At 35.6% G+C, this 25466-nt stretch overlaps 1 protein-coding gene and 1 pseudogene across 1 annotated transcript in view; one reads left to right on the plus strand and one right to left on the minus strand.

Annotated features, from left to right (window-relative positions):
• LOC138697982 (uncharacterized) overlaps positions 1–25466 on the minus strand; it is a 706355-nt gene that overhangs the window by 240190 nt on the left and 440699 nt on the right. The window lies entirely within an intron of this gene.
• LOC138698990 (5S ribosomal RNA) lies at positions 6679–6797 on the plus strand (annotated as a pseudogene).

The following is a 25466-nucleotide window of genomic DNA, read 5'->3' on the forward strand; positions in this document are numbered from 1 at the left end:
GTATTCGAACCCGGGCCACCTGGTTTCGCGGCCAGACGCGCTGACCGTTACTCCATAGGTGTGGACCTCTGCCTATGGTTATGTCCTATTATAATTTGTAGTAAACCTACAATTGAAGCCCTACACAACTTGATCCCAAACATCGTGGATATGGATGTAACACTGTAAGAAACATGCACCCCAAAAATACTTTTATTAAATGATCATATTCCAATATACTGTACCACGGTCAAGCTATAACAGGGTAGTAAGTAAATGATATCCCCCGTAACCTCGTTATATCGGGATTCTATGGTTTTGCTTTGCCCCCCCCCCCCCAAGGAAACAGTTCTCTCTCCGCCTATGGCATGCATATTCCCAATGTATTGAGCTTTCCACTCCTTTAACATGGGACTAAGGTGTTTTTTTCTTTTTACTAACACCTAATTCAGTAGATGGCCGCTGCAGACTTCTAAAACAGGAGTATAGGTTGTTAAAAAAGAAACATTACAGTGCTTCTATTCCTCAAACGAGGTAGAGACAATTAGTCCATTTCGTGGGAACGAATTCTGGTTGTATTTTTAACTTATCATCTTGATGTCAGGAAGTGGTAGCACTGGACGGCTAAACGGAGCCGCTCTCCTCCCCTTGCACAGAAAACGGGAACCAAATCTCTGGGATAATGTCACAACAAATGACAGAAACACAACTCGGTTATCCTCTTGTAGTGCATCAATCACAGAAGTTGTTGAGTGTACAACTAAAAGATTATACACAATTTTTATAACCCTGTATTGTGGCTATGATATCAATGAGAGAGTTTAAGAAGAACATGTCATACAAACTGCGCGCATTTTTGTAGAAAAGTACCCCTGGTACTTCATGCACACCAGTGCACAAGGTGCTTGTGCATGGATCAGCAGCAATTTCTGTTGCCCTCCTACCAATTGGTAATATGCTAGAAGAACCACAAGATGCAAGAAACAATATAAAACCACACAAACATCACTCCAGAAAGATTTCCAGAACTGCTACAAATAAAGATATTTTCCTAAGATTTCTGCTAAAATCCAACCCTTTTATTTCTATTATCATACATTTTCCAAAAAAAAAAATTACAGGATCACTGTACACTGATGTAGTTAATCTTAAGAAGGCACCAGAATGTACTAGAATTTCAACAGAATTTCCATCTTCAGAGGAGGAGAATAAGGAAGAAAAAGAAGCAATAGAGGAAAACGATCTATCCGATTAGCTAGGTATCTTTTAAGCTATTTAAAAGCAATATCTTTTTGTTAATAGGTTGCAACATGTTGTATGGAAATAATGTATACTAGTAGATAATAATCAGGGCAAGTCATAGAGAGTTCTAAACGCTAATATTGGCATGTACACAGCCAATGTTTTGATTCTTCGCAGGACACGTACAGGTTCCGCGAGTAGATAGCATGTACTTTGTATAGTCCGGGTCAGCTTACTTCATACCCTAAGGGTGAAACCTAACCATTTTTCCCCTATTACTACATATGCTAGTGGATTATAGTGATTTTCTAGCTCTCAGGTTGAATTTTCTTTTACCAACTTCGTTTCGAATTTCGGGTACTGACAAATACTAGAACTGGCAGTTATTTTCTAACTGTTATGTTGGCAACAATAACTTCGCTTTGCAGTAAAGTAAACTGATGAAAATGCAAGTACCTAGGCTTGTGAATTAACAATCAATTAGTAATACCGGTATTAATATTAATATACAAGTCAGTTCTGTTGCGTTGTGATTCCAATTCAACTCTATATTCAGGTAAGTGTAATTAAATAAGAAAGAGTTTATAGACCTACTTCGTATGAAACATGAACATATTTGACAGTTTAATTAAATTCTTTCGTGCTTAGATTTTTATTAAAATGCCCAACAGAGGAATGAGCATGATAGCGACTTCTTCAAGAAAGAAAGTGCTTGGTAGTATTTTAAGTAAGCTATACATTTTAAAGTGGTGTTTTGTTTTCGGAACTGGTACTAATCATTTCACGTGATCAAACCACATTCTTAGGTTAGGTCTCGTGAATCGTAAACTGTTTAGTTAAAGCAATGAATTTCATGTTGCCAGACAAAATAAATTTTTATCTTTGATCATACTAATCCCAATTACCAATATAATATGCGAGAAGTCCAGGAGGAAAATATACTATTTCATAATTTATTGAACCATTTATAAAACACCTCGCAACATAAAGATGAGATGTGGTAAATAAGTAAGACATTATTATTGTTAATTACTATATTATTATTATTATTATTATTATTATTATTATTATTATTGTTTCAGTACGTAGTATTGTGATTCTTCCCTCTTTGGTGACAACTGGTATTAGTTGGCAACACTGAAGAGACGGCAAAAAAAGGAACTTTTAGGAACCACACTTACGTGATTCTCACTATACAGAGGCCACCCTTACTTAGTAACCAAACTCTGAAGCGTACAATTATGTGAAGGAAATAGCAACGTACAAGTTATTTATTTTACTTTCACGTTAAATATATTACGATTACAGCATTTCTATATTATACAAACATTATTAAAGGTACGTGCAATAAATTTATCATTCAATATATTATTATTTCTTACTATTATTGTAATTTTACGAGACGTTGTACATTATAATGCCGAAACATAAACCAAATACAAATAATAAACTGAAAGCATGTGTTTCAAAGTGTGGTGACAATGTGTTTGCTATTGCGAATAATAAACTGTTCTGCAAACTTTGCAATATCGAAATTTTAGACTGTAAGAATTTCAGTGTTGATCGTCCTATTCACTCGGATAAACATAGAAAAGGACTTGAAAAAACAAAAGTTCAGAATTTACAGCAAGAGCACGGTGGTTCATATAATACAGTGCATGACTTTAACACAGATTTATGCAATGCATTTATTTGCTCCAACATTCCACTCTTCAAATTAAAAAATAACACACTCCGTACATTCTTCCATAAATACACAGGACGACAGATTCCAGATGAATCAACATTGCGAAAAGTGTACGTAATACAAATTTACGACAAAAACATAGAAGAAATCAGAAATGAACTGAAAAATGAGAGCGTATGGGTATCCGTAGACGAAACACCAGATGCAGTCGGTCGTTACGTAGCTAGTGTTATTGTTGGTTCACTGAAAGCGGAAACTCCTAGTAAGCCGTATCTTGTGACCTGGAGCCCTTAAATAAAGTTGACTTTTCTACAGTATGTGAATTATTTGAAAGTGCGTTGAAACTGCTTTGGCCATCTGGTATCAAACACGAAAATGTGATGCTGTTCATTATAGATGCTGGAGCTTACATGATAAAAGCTGCAAAATCGTTGAAAAAGAAGTATAGAAAAATGATATATGTAACTTTCTGGCACACGCTTGCCATAGAGTTGCAGAAAAAGTGAGGTCACATTTTCCTATTGTTGACAAGTTAATTGAGGACCGTTTTCACAAAACTCAACAAACGCCACTCTAAAAATTTTACAGGAAACATTTTTTTTTTTTTAGTTTATTCTCAGACCTTTGATGCTACAATTCTGAAAAAAATTGGACATTGTTCCTCTTTCAGAGATGGATTAATTGATATAAAGTGCAACTTTTATTGTTATCTTATTTATTTGGAAAAAAATATGACAAAAGTTTAGAATTTTACAAACACATGATCCGGAGGCATATAGCTATGGTGACGGATATGAAAGAAATGTTTAATTTATTTAAAAACTTCAGAGCTTTCCAGATAACCAACAAGCATAGCAATCATTATGCAATTTTTATTCTGAGACCCACAAGAATCTAAAAACAATATCTAGGATTTTTCTGTGAGTAAACATTTTTTTTTCCAAATAACCTATGTAATCCTTTAATGTCGTAATAACATACCTGTCACTTTTCTAAACGTAGCAGCACATAGGTCTACTAGGAAACCGTCTCCATTTTCACCTCTTACGAAATATTAAATAGACACAAATCTTTCTAACTTTTTGAAGTCCTTCTATGCCGTTTAGATAGATCAACTTTCATATGTCTTAGAAAAAAATTATCCTGTTCAACTTTTGTGCTATCTCTGTATAAATTGTCTCCAAAATTAATTAGATCAGTTAAGCAGAACGAGCCTGCAGCGCGTTTTATTTTTTCCCTTTTCTCAATGATTACAGTCTAGTTTGGATGTATGCCGTTATTTTTAGGCGCAACTGTATATTTCTTACTCTTAGTTTAACGTACTCTGCTTCTACTCTTCCTGCTCCTTTCAGTAGCTTGAACGGATTTAGAATACTCAGGGTTCTTATCCAATTTTCATCAGTATTCACAAAATACATGTACTTAAAACAGCGGCCAGATTTATACTGAATTAACGCAGGAAACAACAAAATATTATATAATATTTGAGCACCGAAATGTGTCAGTGTTGTCAAAATGCAAATGTATTACATTGTTGTAAAATATTGTAGCTTGTGAAACAGGATAGAAGTGTGAAATGTTGAGTTAGAGGATATGTTGAGTTTTGTGAAAATTTAAGAACTGGAGATGTTGAGTTTTGTAAAAACTCTCTACATTGAGGCACTCTTTTCAACGGAAAATATTGAGTTTTGTGATATTATGAGCAGTGCATCATTTTCCCCTCATTACAATTGACCAGAATCCGTCAAAATCCGCAATTCGAAAAAAATGGCGTTTGTTGAGTTTTGTTAAAACGGTCCTCAATTGCAAATATGAAAAAAAAAAAAAAAAAAAAAGTATTTGTAAAATTTCCTGGCCGAGTCTCTGAATTCAAAAAAGAATGTCCTGATGTGCCTCTTCTTCCATGTCCAGTACTTACTCGGTGGGGAAAATGGCTGAAGTCTTGTAATTATTATTAGCGTTTGAATCTCGACAGTGTGAAGAAAGTGGTTCAGTTGTTTGATCCCAAGGACGCGAGTGCAATTGGAATTTGTCAGGAATTACTAAAAAAACTCTACTGTTGAGAACAACTTAAAAGACGTCACGGCATATTTCGGATTTTTGCCTGATTCCATTGTTGCATTAGAAAAATCTGGCGCGGGACTAATCAAATAAACATAATGAGATCTGCATTAAAAAAATTAATGGCGCGGAAAATAGCATTGCAAAATTAGTTTCTGAAAAAATGAAGAGTATTACATAATAATTCTGGGTACAAGATTCTAAGTCAAATTTCAGATATACTGCATTATTCCCATGATACAGTAGGAGATTTAGATCCAAGTGATATTGCTTGTTTCAAGTACGTGCCAACCTGGAACGGAGTTTTTCTATATATAAAATAATATTTTCTCCCTTCTAACAGGACACTTTCTCATGGGAAATTTTGAAAATGTTACTGGTTGTGTACTATAATACTTCGCAGAGGATTAACATATTCCTTGTATTTCAGTCCAGTACATAGTTTCTTGATTTGTATAACTTATGTGAAGTAACAAAAGTGTTGTTCTGAAGATTTTCAGTGAGTATGTGCCAGTTTCGATGGGCAGATTGTACTAATGCTCGTGCAATACCTGTATCCAGTGCCATGCGCTCTATCTACACCAAGTCGCAATATATTTTATTACAGCTCCCCATGCCTTGCCCTGATAATAATATGAAGTTAATAATATAGTACCGGTAGCTATAATTTAAAGATATTTTACGAGAGTTTTCTATTCTGTAATACTCTAATATAACAGGGTTTACATTGGTTATAAAACATGTAATACTCATTTCTTTCTAAAAAGTAGTTTGAAAGTGATTTTTGTAAATAATTTTGCCTCTATGATTTTTGCCATTTTTTGGATCACTATGCATCGTCCGGAGTCTTTCTTCATAAATATTCTTTATATTGTGAAAAAAAAAAACGCAGTCATAGCTCGTCACAAGGACGAGACTCTCACGTGGCTTTCGCAGTGACAGAACCGTTTCCCGTGAGGAGCCAATGTGATTGAGAGAAGAGAGGGGAGGAGTTGGAGGGAGGGGAGTTGGAGGGAGGGAGGAGTTGGAGGAAGGGGATGAGTTGGAGGGAGCGGGGGAGTTGGAGGAAGGGGAGGAGTTGGAGGGAGGGAGGAGTTGGAGGGAGGGAGGAGTTGGAGGAAGGGAGGAATTGGAGGGAGGGAGGAGTTGGAGGGAGGGGTTTTTTTTGGAGTTGTGGGATAGAGGGGTAGTTGGGGTGTGGAGAGGAGTTGAGGATAGAGATGAGGAGTTGGGGATAGACATGAGGAGTTGGGGATAGAGATGAGGAGTTGGGTATAGACATGAGGAGTTGGGGATAGAGATGAGGAGTTGGGGATAGAAAGGAGTTGGGGATAGAGAGAAGTTGGGGGTATGAAGGGGAGTTCGGGTAGGGAGGAGTTGGAGGTAGAGGGGAAGTTGGAGGTAGGGAGTTTTTTTTTTTAGTTGTGAAGGGAAGAGTGGCAAACACTTAGCTCTTGTCACGCAGGATTACGTTTTGACACCACTAGGCTCACGAATGAGTACCTATGACGGTTTTATTATTATTATGATTCGTGTTTATGTAGTAATGTTAACCAACACGTAGCATATGCAAGAGATAAACGTTATTCAAGTGTTGCAAATTTTTGTTATATGTACAATATATTTTTTTCATAGGGTTACGTAAATTATATATTTCTCTATCAAATGACACCAACTTCAATGATCTAACCATATAATCAAATGTGGGGAACTACGGCCATACCATGTTGACAATACCAGTTCTCGTCCGATCACCAAAGTCAAACAACATTGGGCGTGGTCAGTACTTGAACGGGTGATCGCTTGGGAACACCACGTGCCGTTGGCGTACTTTTTAACCCTAATCACGTAAGTGAAGTGGATAGGCATTGCGCACACACACATACTTCCACAATAGCCGAACATGACAAATGACAATTCGGTTGTTGTGTTTACGGTTCATCTATGGCAGTGATGGCAAAACAAGCGCATTTTTTCTGATCTTGACGTCGTGCGCGGGCAAGAAGCGCTAAGTATGGAAAGAGGAAGGGTTGTGTATATGAATAAGCAGCCTGTTGGATTAAGAAAACAGTGATGTACAAACTTCAAACGGAACGTGAAATTTTATGTCGTTATTTTTATATGGCTACTTTCGGTTTGATATTATCTATATTGTCTGTAAAACAAAAGTACTAACACTGATTTCATAATATTGCACTTGTGTTTTAAATCTTAATAACATAATAGAGAGTTAAGAAGGAATATTCACTTAAATTCCATAGTAGTATAATTATACTGTATTAAGTAAATGAAACACAACATTCATAAAGAAAGTGATATTTAAAAGAAAGAGATTGAGTATGACATGATAAGTTGGAATTGATATTGATGGTATCTTTAGCATTACAAACGTAATCAATAAACTAATCAAAACAATATTACAATATAAAGCAAAGTTACCTAGGTACTGTATATGTTTTAAGTGTAACTAATATTACATAACAAAACTCTTATCGCATTATGCTTTTAAGTTGATACAGTATTTGTGAGCAACTTCCTATCATCAGGATATTAAATTATTTTCTCGAAATCTGCTGAAGCTATAGAGCTGGCATTTTTACAACACATGGGCACGCATCTTCTGCTTCTGATGTAACAGTAGTTGCTTTGTTAATTCATTTCCTTACAAACAATTTCCATGCGAATATTTTCAAAATTTTCAATACACTACCTTCAGTAATACGTATATACGGTATACTAGATTTACGAAAACATTCTGTAAGGCTACTAAATAAATAGGCCTATATCTGAAAATTTCACTTTTGATAAGGAAAGTTGATAAAATATATATTTTCAATAAAAAAATCAAACTTGTGAAAAATGAGCATTAAAATTAAAACTTACATTCTTATAATGCACTTATACTTCTGAGGCAAATCTAAAAATTAACACGGATATAGTTTTAATAAGTTCTCTTCCTTTTATCTATTGAATCAGTGCTGGCCATCCCTTAATATAGCTCGACCAAGCGTCATATACTATCTCTTTCGTCTGTCTCTTCCCTTTCCGCTGTAAAGCGCTCAGGCTCTCCTGAGCTCTAAAGCGCGCGCTTGCTCCTATGGGCATCAATTGACATGCTGGTCTTAGGCCGGGAATACAAGGACGCCCTGCGGCAGTAACGCATTACATGTAATGCGCGGAGTAAATTGTGCGCTCTCGAACAAGCGGTGCGCACGATACGAACCATCTGAGCAGCGCGCAAGCCTCGAACACCTTTCTAGTTCCATTCTATCTCGCACGACCATGAAAAATGAGGAAGCTTTTTATAACTGCTATTTGCGCTTTGGTAGTAGCAGGATACGGTACATTTTCAACAGAAAGGAACGTAGACCTACGGAGTTGTACAAGAAGCGGTTTGGGAGTAAGACATCGGCGGCCAGTATAAAAACCTTAGGACTACTCGGATGATATCCACCAATTCTGGAGAATTATTGATGGAAATCGGACCTAACTTAAAAAAATCGACCACCAACATGCGAGAACCAATTTCAAGTCAAGATAGGACAGTATTTATTGTACTGAACTCAATTCATCCTTGAAGAATGTTATTGTGTAATTAACAAAGTATGTAAAGTACTATTTTTGGTTGATTGCATGTGTCAATATTCCAGATTCGCAGTTACTTTACGATTCTCGGTGACAGGGGATTCGTTTACAAGCCTTCAGTACCTTTTGCGAATTTCCAAATAGGCTATCGGAGAAATAATTCCAGAAGCTTGCCCAGCAATTGTCAGCGCATTAAAGGAAAGTATCAAGATGAATTAAATCATAGTACCAATATAATGTGCTTCTTTAATGGGGATATTTTAATTACAGCACAAATAATGAAATTTTGAGAGAATTGCAATTAAAACATTCGAAATATCACACCAAGAAAAATCAATAATATTTCGAAGTCGCATTGTAATAAAGAAACACGTAAAAACTACAAACATTTTCATTTTTCGGGTAATCAAAATTTGATTGCCAAATGATGTTTTTAATTTAAGTGTACAGTCAAAACAAGTATTTTAAATCAGCTAAAGAAAATTATTTTAAAATAAAACATATAAATGCAAAATATACACAACAAATACTACAAAAATTGTTATTCAATTCATTAAAAATAATAATAAGAAAAAAACAGAAGATATTAAACGTGCTGGTTTTGACTATCGTAGTAGCTTATGTGATGAACATTCTGGGGAAGACTCTTGAGGCGGAGGACGTTGTGGTGGTTCGGGAGCTGAACCATAGGAAGTTGAGGGAGTAATTGGTTGAGAAGATTGTCTAGGATAACCCATTTGGGAAGAAGACATCGAATGAAGGTGCAGATGAATGAAAACGTTGTTGTCCACAGTAAGTTGGCATTTCAAAGAAGTTTCGTTTTGCTTTCATCTGAATGTCATAAATAGCTTGCTGAATCCCTTTCCTAGTAGTCGCACGATATGCTATCATTTTCGATGAAAGGAGAGGACAAAATGATTTGACTTCACATTGTTCAATAGTGATCTTCAACCTCCCAGAAGCCATTGGCGTGGTTCAGGCGGTAGCGCGTTTGCCTGCTGATCCGGAATTACGCTCAAACATAGATTCGATTCCCGCTTGGGCTGATTACCTGATTGTTTCTCCGAGGTTTTCCTCAACGGTAAGACGAATGTCAGGTAATCTATGGCGAATCCTCGGGCTCATCTCGTCAATTGCCAACTCGCTATCACAATTCCATCGACGCTAAGTAACCTAGAAGTTCATAGAACGTCGTAAAAATAATCAATTAAAAAAATTAACGTCCCAGCAGTGGCTTGCATAATTCCAACGGCGGTTGCCAGTAATTCTGTACCTATCATACTGCTTTTTTCTCTCGTTTTGGAGCCCTGTCTCATTTTGCGCGTTAATTGGCAGGTTCTGTTGTTTTTATTATAATAGTCAATATCACCAGGTTCCACAAAACTGGACATAATTTATGAGGTCCAAACTACTTCAGACTATTCCATGCTTGAGGTGTGCGCGCTTCACGAGACAAACGGCAACGAACCCGTCCACACTGCGGCAACGAATCCCTTTGTGTTCGCGAGAAAAACCGACAAGAAACGGATCGCTGCGCGGCATTTGAGGTGTGCGCGTTCTTGCCGCAGCGTGTGCTTGAAATCGCGTACAAACGAACGAACGATGCCTCGAATTCTGTTTGACCCTTGTTGCATACAGCCGCGGCATGTTCGTGTATTCCCGGCCTTCATAAATCTTCTTCATACTGTGAAAAATGCAACGAAAAAAGGGAGATGAGTCGGAGATGTCACCAAGGCCGGGTCTCGCGTGGCTTTCGCAGTGACAACCGTTTCCTGTGAGAAGCTATCCAGGATTTGATGCCAAATTGATTGCGGGAGAGAGGGGGGGGGGCAAACAATAAACTTTAAGCTGCAGCAAGTTTCTGAGATCATTAAATGGGTATACAAAAAGTTTAGCAAGAGTATTTCGTTTATAAGACGTCATTCCATTTTCGGCCAATGAAGTGTAATTAAATTTTGAATTCCAACCAATCAGTCATACATCGCGATAATTTCTGCAGCTCGATTTATCACTATCAATTTACCGAATGGTGGTTCTTTTGTTTAGTCAACGTCGCCAACTGTTTCGAAGTAAATCGATGAGCACGAATCCATTCTACTAAATGAAGTGCGAAATCTTACTTCCACATCTACATCTTTACCTGTTAGTTCCATGTCCATTGTACATATCTAAAGAAAATGTCATTCCTTAATAACAATTATTCATTTAATTAATGTATTAATCAGTTTATTTGTAGTTATATTACAAAATATTTAAATTAAATTATGATTTCAGCAGATAATGAAAACGTATTTCTGTTATAATAACAAGAGAAAAGCGCAGTATATGTAATTAACATTTTTAAACCTGTATTTCGCTTTTCTCAATTGGCATTACTGAATAACATTCAAATTATTTATTGCAGTAATCGCTATTCACCTATTTCGACTTCATAATGTCTGAATAGGTTAATCATAAATATACAATTAACATTTTGTGAGCGAATTTTAGGGATATATGATTTACATTTTTATTTTATTCACGAAATAGTCCTAATAAATGTCACTCGAGGTCTGAGATTTGCCAATAAATCCACGAGCGAATCTTGTGACATTACTATAGATAAAGAACAATGTTCGTCTCAGTTAATTGAACTTATATTCAATAAAGGCTAATCTACAAATATGAGTAAAATGGAACATTGTCAAAATAAGCCCTGAGGTAGTACCTAAAATAGGGAGAAGGGACACTAGACATCAGAGGAATAAATCCAGACGAACAGGCACCTGCCTAAATCTTTATATACGACATTAACATATACAACGGAGAGTTAATAAGTTACAAATGGAAGCAACGACCTACATTTTTTAATGAGGCCACTAAAGTTGTTACCGCGAGATGGCAGTATCACCGATGTGTGTACAAACGAAATCAAGAAGCAGAAGTTGCAAAATGTCGTTACTTCTACACAAGTATACCAATGGGGATCTGATCGGAGCATTAAACCACCCTGTCTCTAGGGCTGGTAATGATACACTCCAGACTTATTAGTTTAATATCTCTATCTATCAGGGCTAGCATCGTCTCCTATGTACTCGGATCAAGTAGCTAATCAGTTGCACATTTGCCACCGTAACAACCTCTGCTGGCCAATCGACTCGGTATTCATTCTTTTTCGCCCTTCAGACTTCTGCGCTTTATTAACTTTGTAAATAAAATTAATTTGGGAAATATGCACCATTACCAGACATCGAAATTTTATTTTCATGAAGAAGCTCTATAATCAGAATATCACTAATTGTTGACCTTCCCAATTTCATTTTTACATGAATTGATCTAGTTACTTAAAAATTGCTTAATAAAACGATATGAAAGCATGGTAAAAGGGCCATCGCAGAAGAATTTTCGCCCGAAATCTTCTTAACGCGACAGTGAAACTTCTACCAAATTTGTAACTCTGTACCAAACCATTTCTTGTTTGAATATTTAAAATCATTTTTTAAAACTTGGAAATGTGCGTAGTAAACAAGACAAATGATTAACAAACTTTTGTTTATTTTTCAAAACTTAATTTTTGCAGCACAGCACCGAGAGTATTATTATTATTATTATTATTATTATTATTATTATTATTATTATTATTATTATTATTATTATTTTAACAAGAAATAGTGAAATCCAGTTCTTCCACATTCCATTGCCGTTTAGGTCATCTTGACTGCTCAATTTATTTAGTAATTATATTAAAGTAGGCCAAAAGTTCATTTTCGACGAAATTTGGTCGAAAATTCAATCTTTTTTTTTTTTCAGGTATTGAAAAATATTCATACTTCAGAAAATGTCTCAACAAGAACAGAAGAAGAATTCTGAGGGGGCAACATACGGAACAAGGTAGTTTTGTGTAAGGAAGATATATGAAAATTTTTGGTAACAAATCTTTATTTGCTTATTTTTCGAAACAATTTTTTCTGCTTCTTCCATCATATAAAAAGTTTCATATATTGTACTTTTAGTCCTATCGAGACAAAATTGTGCAAGTAAGTTAAGAAAAGTAAGAGGAACAAGAATAGGTAATATGTTTCGACGCAAAGGCTAATAAAGTGCACAATTCAGACGTTAAATTATGTATTATGATTATTTTATGCAATTTTGAAAAATCAGACAAAAAATTTCTACACGACAAACTAATCAAGACACATAAAAAACTGATACCAAATTTGAAGACTGTATCCATGGGGAATGTATTGACAAAAATTATAACAGGGGAGGATATTTTTATGACGTAAATTAGAAAAAATATGAATTATTTTATAATTCATAAACTATATTTAATATTTAGCCTAGGGATTTTAAATTTGATCAGTTTCTATTGTGGTGAAAATTGCAAAAGGATTAGGCGAATAGTTTCAGATTTCCAAATTTCACTCATGGTTAACCTTAATTTCAATTACGTCACTTTATAGACTAATAATTAATAACTCTATATATTTGATAAAACGTAATTTTTGTACAATATACATGGTGTTCTATTCAAACATCCCTGATTTCAATTAATCATTGCTAACAAGATATGCGGATTTATGAACTGAGACTGGTACTAGAAGGAAGAGAAACCCAAAGAATTTCTATTTCATTTGTTTGAAATTGATTGTTTTGTCACTACGTTGCGCAACAATCGTAAAAGCAAAGATGGCGACTCCACAACAACGCGGGCAAAAGTGATGTGATATGTGGAGACGAAATCCGTGATTTCAACGTAACGAAATTACAGGTTGTTGGAGGCACATTGAACTGCCTTGATGCCTGGCGAATGGATTTACTCAGGCTTCACTGAAATCCCGCTCAAATTTCTTCCACCTTTTCATCTTTCACGGAACGCCGAGCTCCACCAAATTGTTTTAGGAGACTGCCGTAGTAAGAAACTTATTGAACCAGAGCCTAATTGATTCAGTCGCCATTTTTGCTTTTGCGATTGTTGCGCAACGTAGTGAAAAAACAATCAACTTCAAACAAATGAAATACAAATTCTTTGAGTTTCTCTTTCTTTTAGTACCAGTGTCATTTCGTAAATCCGCATCCTAGTGATGAGATAAACTGCTCTTTTGTGATCACTGTTCGACCTGTGATTGCTCATTCATGATCACAGTGTTCTTAGACAGTGAAACAGTGATTGAACTGCGAACTTATTCGAGGGGAACACTCAACAGTTCATTCTTTCCCGCTCATCACAGCGTCTCACTGCGATGTTTCAGTGCTCTCGATATTTCGCACATGGTAGGTGAGGGCGAGAATATGTTGAGGTTGTGTGTTTGGACTTCACACAAGTCAAGTGTAAGCACAATACTGAGATGTAAATACAGGCGTTTCATCATTTTAAAAACAGATCGAAGATTTAAAGGTCAGTATTTATTTATTTACCTATTCATTTGTCTAATTATTTATTCATTCATTTAATCTAATGCTATAGACAAACTCAACATTTTTCGTCTGGCTACCCAATATAATGATTTCCATTTAATGTTGTCCACTCTTCCTGACGTGAAATATTATAAGGAAAAAATGGAAAATTAGTCATTTTGACATTGTGTGTATGTGTGTATGTGTGTGTGTGTGTGTGTGTGTGTGTGTGTGAAATGACACATCACTCAGAAAATGAATAAAACATTGTTATTTTTAAATCATTGTCATATTTCGTAAAATTTTGTTATTGTCATTTTACTGGTTGATTAGTGTAGCCAATTAATAATGTCACTGCTTAAAATAATGGAATCAATTAAGCAATGTAAAAACCTGCCAGGTTTTCGGCTGTCGGCTGACAATAGTATATTTTCCGGCTTTAAGAAATGGAAATCTGCCAGGATCAGCCTGAAATCTACTGAGTTGGCTACACTGAATGTATTGTTAAACTCGATCGCTTACAGTTCGCGGGCGTAGTTGTTCCCAGTGTTAAGCACAAGCACAGCAGTGAGTAAAGAAAGTGAACTGTTCAGCTGGTCAGCAGTTTAGCTCTCGAACTGTGATCACTGTTTAATCACAGGTGTGATCGTGACTTTTCGATCACCGTGATAAAATCACAGGTCAGTGATTTTCTGCTCATCACTACGCATACCTAGTCAGCAATGATTAATTGAAATCAGGGAGGTTTGAACGGAACACCGTATATTTTGTTAAAAGAATATTAAAAGTGATAGCACCTAAGGGTGCTATGCATAGACATTTCGCTAGCCCGCGCTACTAGTGTGCTAAACTAACCCCGGCTATCGATTGATTACTTGTACAGGATTCATATATCATACCGCTAACACTGATTTATGAATACGAAAGCGTTAGTTCGCTGATCATCCACCGGAAGCCTGCGCTAGGAATATCTATGAATACGGCCCTAAGTGTTTTAAATATAATTTTATCAAGCTTTTATGCGTTAATGATACATTTTATACAATAGTAGTCATTGCTGATTGTCATATTCCTTCATGGTGAAGAAACAGAGGTTTATCTTATTGGCTGAAACAGACAATAGTGTAGAAACTATATGAAAACATATTATGAAGACTGCGACTCCTTTTACTAGTTAGAGGAATGTTAATTTTACTGTTTTTTGTTGGCTGTTAAAAATCATTATTACATTATGTAATTTTGGTTACTGGAGCTCTTAAAAACTATGAAGTTGTGTTAACGACAATATATGTATGTACATAATAAACGAATAAAACAGCAAATAAAACAGAAGCATAAAGAGAAAATAAGCGCACCAGCTGCTCTTTCTGCCACACAGGAACAACCCAGAATTGAATCCCGGTCCTCTTTGGTGAACAGTTGACAGCTGACTGAACTACAGTGAATCCAAAAACACTTAAACTCGAATTTGAGAAAAATAATTGTTCGATTTATCACAATTACATAAACTAACATGGCAGTCGCGTAAATTCAGATGTTTCCAATTTCATTCCATACACATTTAATATTTCGATATGCTCGTGTTTCTTTGACGCAACAGTTAATTCGAACTGCGTCACAGAGCCAACGACATAATCTTAATTTAGTCAGTCAGAAGTGGCTTTGAAATGAGGGGATTGGACGGAAAGTCATTACATTAGCATTTCGCTTAATTAAGACTGATTTACGCTAGAGGTACACTCCCGGACAATTTTAAGCAGATATAAGTTGAGTTCATTCTGACTTCTATTCGAGCTGCTGGATGGCAGTAACATTAAATTGGACCTCAATTTTCAGTCACAAAAATCATAATAATATTGTATTTATCAACACCCTCATTATTGCTTCAAATGTTTGGAAAGTCTCTTGTTTCGACTTCAGCTTCCCAACTCATGACATAGACGACCAACGACTCTTTTTTTCAAGTTTGTATAAAATAAATATTTTGTATCGTAGTGCAGAGGTTCTCAACCTAGAGTACGCGTACCACCAATGGTACGAGAAAACTGCTGGGTGGTACAATTGTGAAATAATAGTACTTTTTATCGTGAAGTTTATTTAATTTTCGTATTCCTTTTCTTTTTTATTATTATTTTATTACATCCCATTTTGATATATTCTTCCTTACGTTTTTCCATATTAACCATTTGTACTAAATGAGTTGCTTTCAGTATATTCCAATGTATTTTACTTCCTTTTTTTTCTATTATGGTATTTTTTCATGTTGTTTAGTGTCGATTTTATTATGCTATTATTATTATTATTTTTTTGTAATATATTAGTATTCTGTTCTTTAACTTTTTGTTAAATTTTAACTGCTTGTATACTTTGTGACCTGGTAGAGTGTAAGAGAAGGACCTATGGCCTTAACTCTGCGAGTATAAATAAAGAATTATTATTATTATTATTATTATTATTATTATTATTATTACTTTATAGTATAAGGGAGTAAAATTAGATTTTATGCGCTCCAGTCGAAGCTGAAGGTGATAATTTCCACGAGCGCATAAAATTTGTTTACTCTCGTCTGCTATACATTATTTTATCCATTACTGGTATCTAAATTTCATTATTGGTATCTAAATTTAATTTTAAATTGTACGCCTTTTCCTTGTAACATGTAATTTCCGCGAGTGTATAAATATGTCTTGATTCTCTTGCACCATACATTTTATCTAACACTTGCTTATAAAGTTAAAGACAGACTTCTTAGTTTTTAAATTAAAATATATAAAATATTAATAATTAATTCCTGGAATAAATTTAGAGCACGACCATCTGGATATATGTCACAAACATCGTAATACGTAATATGAGAGAACCGATGAAGGCTAATCGTTTCTAGGCAATTGTTTTCATTGTTGTTTAGTTTGAATGGTACGGTAATTGATTCATTAATAATTATTAGGAAAATGTTTAGAGGTACTGTCGTGAAAGAAGAAGAGAATGTCTTTATTATCAAAGTTTTGAAGGAACCCAGGTTATATTGTTGAAAATACGTGGAATAATACACGTCTCTGATCTTCAGCGAATAACAATAAAACTCATTTCGAGCTTATGGTTAATAAAACGCCATTGATTGAACATATTATGCTAACTTCTAACGTGGCCAAAATGGTGTCCAACATTTACTTGTATCCAATCTTATTCTTGCCAATAATCCGCAATGACCTGAAATAGCTACTACTTTACTCCTGCATGGAAGAAAAAAAAAAAAACCGCTGAGCACCTTGACATTGTTACTTGCGTTTTTGCACTGAAACTCAAAGAAATGAAGATTAATACGTTCAGCATTTGACATAAAATTCATTCAGAGGAAAGTTCTTAAAAAAGAAAAAAAAAATTGGCAAGGTTACACTTCATTGAGTTATTAAGTTACTTTGAATGTTACATCTTTCGTGGAGTTTGTTTCATTATTATGGAAAATATCTGGTATTCTGCGTGGAAAATAAATCTGAAAAATCTTTATTTAAACTTCTAACGAACTTAGTCTGCAGCATTTGCTGCACTAGTTCTATATATTTCCTGGAGAAAAAGTTTAACTTCTTGGACGCTGCCAATGATTTTAACTAGCATTCCTTCCCTCCATGGATGAATGCAACTGATATAAATGCTGTAAATGACACCAGGAGGAGGAGTTGAAATTATTTTTAGCAGTGAGTGTACACGTGGTGGATGAAATAACATCGTCCTGTGGCTGCGGGGACCCGATCTGTTGACGTCAGAACAAGTGAGCCTGTATTTTCGTTCTAGGTATATCTGGAAAGTATAGGGTATTCAAACAAACACCCACATATCATGAATATTGAGACGGTTCCTCGTATAGGATGAGGAGATTTTCATTAGATTAGTATTTAGTGTTAATATTCTTATATGGATAGGATGCGCGGACGTGTAAGTTAGTTTCAAAATCTGAGACGGAAGTAACAGGTGGACAGGAAGGCCGAACCCAAGCTAGGGGGACAGGAAACATGTGTCCAGGCGTGGAGTTGACTGATGAGGGAATGTATGGACTTTGCCTGCGGGTGGTCAGTAAGATGACGCCAAGCCAGGTTCCAATAGAGATGATCTGGTATATGTCAGAGAATGGTCAGGACGCCGGAAGTAGGAGATGTTCTAGTTAACGAACAATTTTTGAAGAACGCGTCTTAAGTGACGTAAGTGTAATCATGGCCAATCAGGATTCTTAATAGAGACACGTGATATATAGATAGGAGGGCGAAATTCTATGTTTTGGTGGTTGAAAGTAGGGGATAGATTTGGCAGATGGACAGAAGGCTTATAGAACGCGTACGGAGAAGTTGCACTCCACATATTCTCGGCAAACCTAACTCGGAAGTATAACAATTTACGGACTTAGAATTTTTTAGTGAGTGCAGTAAGAAGTCGTGTGTTGCATTATTATTATTATAAGTCTGAATTCTTTCCTCTCATCACGTTATCAACTGTCCGTTATATTACTGGTGTTTTATAGTACAAAAGATATAATTACGTGAACTCAGAAATTAGTATACCAACTTGCGGGAAGTGAGAGCGAGATATTATACACTTGGACGCGCATTTCTGCTAATCTGAAACGAACACTTAATAATAATAATAAACGTTTTCATTGTTCTTACCAACAACTTCTGGTGTGCGCCTACATCATTTCAACCTACGAGCACGTCTCCCAAACCCCATGTCCCGACCGTTTTGCAGCTGACCTGGGAACCTCATCCTCTACCGGAGTAATCTCGGGGAGGCTGGCGCCCAAATTAATCAGTGTAAATAATTAATTATTTACATCGACGTGCCATCCTCGAGATACTTTCCATATTTCGGAGCTGGCAGCCGAGGGCAAGGAAAGGCGTCGTGGGCAACGACGACGACTGTTACAAAATTGGCGTCCCAACGTCGGGCACGAGATGAGCAGCGAGGCCCGAATGAACAACGAGCTACAAGATGAACACCTGATGGCGTGAGGAATCCACGGCGGGGATCGACGCGAGAGCCGACAGCCGACGCAGGGTTAATGCGGCTCGAGATGGCAACAATGACCACGGCGGGGATCGACGCGAGAGCCGACAGCCGACGCAGGGTTAATGCGGCTCGAGATGGCAACAATGACCACGGCGGGGATCGACGCGAGAGCCGACAGATGACGCAGTGTTAGTAGAGCAGCCTGCAATATCATGCAGTGTCAACGACCGACAGCCACAACACCATGCAGACCCGAAACAGCTGAGAACAACGTTGGACTGTGGGGGAGACGATCAACCAGGCGTAACCTAGAAGACGTCGATACGTAAGCATAAAGGGTTTCATTTCAATTGTTGTGTCCATATATATGTACATGTGTGTAATTCATTTTGGTAGGGTTTATTTTGTTTTTGAGTTTAAGGGGAATTGTTGAAGATATATTATATATTACATGTTGCTAAGGAGCCAGACTAGAAGTAAAAAAAAAAATGGAGACTACAGCAGGGACGAGTACTAGCCAAGATAAAGAAAGTTCGCAAGGTTCGGACAATGTCATGTCGAATAGTGTGTTAGAGCGGATATTGGAACAGATGAATCAGATGAGGAACGAAATGATAGAAACTAGTAATAAATTGAAGAGTGATTTGAAGAGTGAGATGGGTAATTTGAAGAGTGAGATGGCTGAGAATAGTAGCAGGCTAGAGAGCCATAGTAGCAGGCTAGAGAGCCATAGTAGCAGGCTAGAGAGCCAGTTCGGTAATTTGAAGAGTGAGATGGCTGAGAATAGTAGCAGGCTAGAGAGCCAGTTCGGTAATTTGAAGAGTGGGATGGCTGAGAATAGTAGTAGGCTAGAGAGCCAGTTAATGGAAAGTTCTGACGTATATCAAGAGCAAATTGGTCAATTAAGAAATATAATGAACGAGAGATCTAATAGATTGGGAAATATGATAGAAGAGAGCTATAATAGATTGGGAAATGTACTAGCCGAGAACAATAATGAAGTGGAAAGTAAATTAATTGAGGATATTAGTGAATTGAATAATAAGGTAGCCGAGAGTAGTAATGAAGTGGAAAGTAAATTAATTGTAGATATTAGTGAATTGAATAATAAGATAGCCGAGAATAGTAATGAAGTGGAAAGTAAATTAATTGAGGATATTAGTGAATTGAATAATAAGATAGCCGAGAATAGTAATGAAGTGGAAAGTAAATTAATTGTGGATACTAGTGAATTGGATAATAAGATAGCCGAGAATAGTAATGAAGTGGAAAGTAAATTAATTGAGGATACTAGTGAATTGAATAATAAGGTAGCCGAGAATAGTAATGAAGTGGAAAGTAAATTAATTGAGAATATTAGTGAATTGAATAATAAGGTAGCCGAGAATAGTAATGGAGTGGAACGTAAATTAATTGTGGATATTAGTGAATTGAATAGTAAGATAGCAGGGAATAATAATGAAGTGGAAAGTAAATTAATTGTGGATATTAGTGAATTGGATAATAAGATAGCCGAGAATAGTAATGAAGTGGAAAGTAAATTAATTGTGGATACTAGTGAATTGGATAATAAGATAGCCGAGAATAGTAATGAAGTGGAAAGTAAATTAATTGTGGATATTAGTGAATTGGATAATAGGATAGCCGAGAATAGTAATGAAGTGAGAAGTAAATTAGCTGTGGATATTGATGAATTGGGAGATAATCTAGATGAAAATTGTAATGTATTGGATAATAAATTAGAAGAGAATATTGATGAATTGAATAATATGGTAGCCGAGAATAGTAATGAAGTGGAAATTGAATTAGCTGTGAATATTAATGAGTTGAAAGAGAAACTAGTTGAAAATAGTACTGAACAGAAAGATAAGTTAGCTAAGAATATCAATGAATTGAGTAATGAACTAGATGCCAATTGTAATGAAGTGGAAATTAAATTAGCTGTGAATATTAATGAATTGAAAGAGAAACTAGATGAAAATAGTACTGAACTGAAAGATAAGTTAGCCGAGAATATTAATGAATTGAGTAATGAACTAGCTGAGAATTGTAATGAAGTGGAAATTAAATTAGCTGTGAATATTAATGAGTTGAAAGAGAAACTAGATGAAAATAGTACTGAACTGAAAGATAAGTTAGCTGAGAATATTAGTGAATTGAGTAATGAACTAGCTGAGAATAGTAACGAAGTGGAATTTAAATTAGCTGTGAATATCAATGAGTTGAAAGAGAAACTAGATGAAAATAGTACTGAACTGAAAGATAAGTTAGCTGAGATTATTAATGGATTGAATAATACGATAGCAGGAAATAGTAATGAAGTGGAGAGTAAATTAGCTAAGGATATTAATGAGAATACTGAGGAATTGAATATTAAAGTAGCCGAAAATAATAATGGGCTGGAAAGTAAAATAACTGCGGATTTTAATGAATTGGGAGATAAATTAGATGGTTATAGTCATGAATTGGAGAATAAAGTAGATAAGAATATTAATCAATTGAATAGTAAGGTAGCTGGAAATAGTAATGAGCTGGAAAGTAAAATAACTATGGATATTAATGGATTGGACGATAATCTCGATGAGAATAATAATGAATTGGAGTATAGGTTAACCGAGAACAGTATCAGGCTAGAGAGACAGGTGTTAGAAAGTTATAGAGCATTCAAGGAGCAAGTAAATAGAGTAATCGAAAAGTTTGATGAGTTTGGGAGCTATAGTGGACTTGTGAAAGAGGATGTGAAAACCTTCACAAACATGGGGCGGAGGGCAGAAGAAGCCTTCCCACTCCACAGAGGGTACAATAGCAATGACCATAATGACGGTTGGAGCAGGGATCGGCCACACAGTGCTGGCGGTCATGGTTTACAACCCTACAATAATGACCGATTTTCTAACAATGGTACAAAGCGGTACTGCGACGATCAAAGGAGTGAATATAGGAAGGGCTATTGGAGGCCTCATTTTTCTGCAGGAGGAGAAAAAGTTAAGTGGAAGCATGCTGGTAGATTTAATGTGAGGAGTAGCGTGTCTCCACGTGTAAACTGTCAATTTAAGAATGGCACAATGACATATGAGGAAGGCCGCAGACGATCCCATTCGGAGAATGACGATCCGATTTATGATAGACATCCAGGCGACGTACCAGGTTAATAAACGAGAATTTGTGTAAAGTTGAAAATAATATGATTTTAATTATAAGAAAAATAAGAATGTGTTTGTTTTGTGCATGTAGTCTTTGAGCGGTATAAGCAACTAGAACCAAGAACTGATTTCAGTGCTGAAAATGTTTCCTCGTGAAAAGTGTTGTTACTTTTGTTTTCTTTTTGCCACCTTCAGAATTAGTTGTTTTTGTGTGTTTTCTTATAAGATCACGCGATAAGTAGTATTCCCTGTGGCAATAATTTAAAGATGATATTAATAAGAATTAACAATGATTAATAATAATGATAGAATATTTTTTTTTTAATTAACTTCATTTATGTTCATTCATTTGTAGAGGTTGAATGATTCGATTTGAATATGTATCCATTTTTTTTAGAATCAATATTAAGTGCCAGACCATCATTTTAGTTCGAGACATAAAGTTGTCCTCTATATTGAGGGGACGTTATTCGAGATGTGTATTCAAGGTTGCAGCTAGTGTATGAGATAGGATAAGTAGGGTCAATTAGTATTTCAGAAGTATTGTGTATCGTTTAGTATAATTTTGATTCTGGTTAATGGTTGTTATTTCGGTTTTATGGACGTAAATGTGTTGTCAAGGTTTCAGCTAATGTGTGAAGTATGATATAAAGGGTTAATTGGTATTTTAAAATGTATTATGTATTATTTAGCGTATATTTTTTTTTATTGTGGTTCATAATTCTTATTTCTATGTTATAAGTATAAGTATGTATCAAGGAACCGATCATGAATGTGAGTGAGAGAGCGCCATTGTATTCGGATGTGCCCTGAATGTTACGATTGGATGCTGTATATATGTCAGGTAGAAGTCAGTTAAACTGGCGTGTGAGATGTAAGCAGGCGTGAGGTGTGTATATAGATTCATACATGTAAATAGTTGTAAATATGTAATAATTGTAAGTGTAAATTTGTACATTGTTTATAAGCATAGCAAAAGGTGTATCCAAGTGTGACTAATTAGGGGACACCGGAGACTAGTAGCGAAGGGATTTTATGGGACGTCTCATAACAACAAATATTCCCTTGGGAATATTCTTTGTTATGAGAGGGCATTTGAGACGGTTCCTCGTATAGGATGAGGAGATTTTCATTAGATTAGTATTTAGTGTTAATATTCTTATATGGATAGGATGCGCGGACGTGTAAGTTAGTTTCAAAATCTGAGACGGAAGTAACAGGTGGACAGGAAGGCCGAACCCAAGCTAGGGGGACAGGAAACATGTGTCCAGGCGTGGAGTTGACTGATGAGGGAATGTATGGACTTTGCCTGCGGGTGGTCAGTAAGATGACGCCAAGCCAGGTTCCAATAGAGATGATCTGGTATATGTCAGAGAATGGTCAGGACGCCGGAAGTAGGAGATGTTCTAGTTAACGAACAATTTTTGAAGAACGCGTCTTAAGTGACGTAAGTGTAATCATGGCCAATCAGGATTCTTAATAGAGACACGTGATATATAGATAGGAGGGCGAAATTCTATGTTTTGATGGTTGAAAGTAGGGGATAGATTTGGCAGATGGACAGAAGGCTTATAGAACGCGTACGGAGAAGTTGCACTCCACATATTCTCGGCAAACCTAGCTCGGAAGTATAACAATTTACGGACTTAGAATTTTTTAGTGAGTGCAGTAAGAAGTCGTGTGTTGCATTATTATTATAAGTCTGAATTCTTTCCTCTCATCACGTTATCAACTGTCCGTTATATTACTGGTGTTTTATAGTACAAAAGATATAATTACGTGAACTCAGAAATTAGTATACCAACTTGCGGGAAGTGAGAGCGAGATATTATACACTTGGACGCGCATTTCTGCTAATCTGAAACGAACACTTAATAATAATAATAAACGTTTTCATTGTTCTTACCAACAACTTCTGGTGTGCGCCTACATCATTTCAACCTACGAGCACGTCTCCCAAACCCCATGTCCCGACCGTTTTGCAGCTGACCTGGGAACCTCATCCTCTACCGGAGTAATCTCGGGGAGGCTGGCGCCCAAATTAATCAGTGTAAATAATTAATTATTTACATCGACGTGCCATCCTCGAGATACTTTCCATATTTCGGAGCTGGCAGCCGAGGGCAAGGAAAGGCGTCGTGGGCAACGACGACGACTGTTACAATATAAATACTGCACAGATCTGTTACCAATATGTCTGATGTAGTGATAAAAACATGATGACTGTTCATATCTCCCAAATTGGGAAGACTAACTCGATATATTCTTTGTGATTTCATATCATTTCATCACTATATATTACAGAGATTCTAAAAATAAGGGGAGAGTCTTCTCCTTAAGGCGATGTGAGAGACAGTTTGAAGAATGAATTAACATGAAGTGATTCTTCTAGAAGTTAATGTATCCTAAAGAGAGAGCTGGAACCATTCTAGCTACAAAGGAAAGGCGCGTTAAAAGTAAATACAAATAAAAAAATCATGTATAAAAAGTGAAGAGTATATCATGGAATAAGTTTTTGAAGACAGCCAACTGTTTTCATATAAAATAGAGGCAAAAGTTTTACCAGCAGAAAATGAACATAAAGACTTAGGTGTATTATTTAGCAATAATTTTACATTTCATAATCATATTAATAGTATTATAAATTTTTCTTATAAAAGTTCAGGTTTTGTTATGAGAAATTCTTGTAAATTCAAAGTAAAAACTATAATAATTTTGTATAGTTCCATTGTTCGATCTAAATTAGAGTATGCTGCGGTTATCTGGAACTCAGTTACTAACAAATATATTCTGTTACTAGAAAAATTTCAAAATAAATTTCTAAAATGGTTATATTACAGAGTTTATAATAATTATCCTACTTATGAGAGTTATGCTACAATGTTTCAAACATTTCCATTTTACTAGTTTGCAAATTAGACGAAATTGTCAATCTTTAAACTTTATTTATAAAAGTATTAACAATAAGTTGGACTGTGTTAGTTTATTTTATTACATAACATTATATGCACCTAAGCTTAATACAAAATTTCGAAATGTATTTTTATACCAAGGGCAAATACTGAATCGCATAAAAATTCCCCAGTTTTTCAAATGTTACAATTATACAATCAATTACATCCTCATCCGAATGTTGATATTTTGAATATGAATTTCTCTAAATACAGAATTATTTGTTATCATATTTTATAGAATACTTTTGTTAGTTAATTTCAAGCTACATTCACACCTTATTTTGAATTTCTCTTTTTTCTATTTTGTTTTTAATAAGAGTATGTTTCCTTTTCCTTGTTCATGTTTTATAAATTACTTTGTCAGTCTTGAACATTGTAATTGGGCTTTGCCTGTTATGTTCAATAACAAATACAAAAATTGTATATTCTTTATTATCTTCA

This window comes from Periplaneta americana, chromosome 4 (assembly GCF_040183065.1).
Source record: "Periplaneta americana isolate PAMFEO1 chromosome 4, P.americana_PAMFEO1_priV1, whole genome shotgun sequence".
Taxonomy (NCBI): domain Eukaryota; kingdom Metazoa; phylum Arthropoda; class Insecta; order Blattodea; family Blattidae; genus Periplaneta; species Periplaneta americana.